The sequence below is a fragment of the Buceros rhinoceros genome, unplaced genomic scaffold (assembly GCF_000710305.1).
Source record: "Buceros rhinoceros silvestris isolate BGI_N320 unplaced genomic scaffold, ASM71030v1 scaffold8662, whole genome shotgun sequence".
Classification (NCBI taxonomy): Eukaryota; Metazoa; Chordata; class Aves; order Bucerotiformes; family Bucerotidae; genus Buceros; species Buceros rhinoceros.
The window spans coordinates 5740-6066 of NW_010397150.1; the positions used below are offsets into that span (position 1 = coordinate 5740).

At 69.1% G+C, this 327-nt stretch overlaps 1 protein-coding gene across 1 annotated transcript in view; it reads right to left on the bottom strand.

Moving 5' to 3' along the window:
* CCDC171 (coiled-coil domain containing 171) overlaps window positions 1–327 on the bottom strand; it is a gene marked incomplete at its 3' end in the record, with an annotated part of 103521 nt that overhangs the window by 890 nt on the left and 102304 nt on the right. The window lies entirely within an intron of this gene.

Genomic DNA, 327 nt, shown 5'->3' on the forward strand with positions numbered 1-327 from the left:
TCCACAGGTGGGTCCCCGGCTTGTTTCCGCACCAGCCGCAGCGGCAGGACGGAACGAACCCCTCCCGGGCAGCGGCGCTGCCTCCGCGGCGCGCGGCCTCAGGCCGTTGGTGTCACAGCGCCACCTCCTGGCCACGCCAGAAACCCGTTTCCACTGAGGAAGGCGCGCGCCTTCCACAGAGAACCACGGGCGGGCGCAGACTTCCACAGAGAAACCCGGGCGGGCGCAGCCAAACTCCCGGCGAAGTAAGGGGACTGACGCTGCTGTCCCTAGGCGCAACCCGCGGTACTGGTGCCGCACGCCAGGCCAATTGAAAACGCGGCGTCT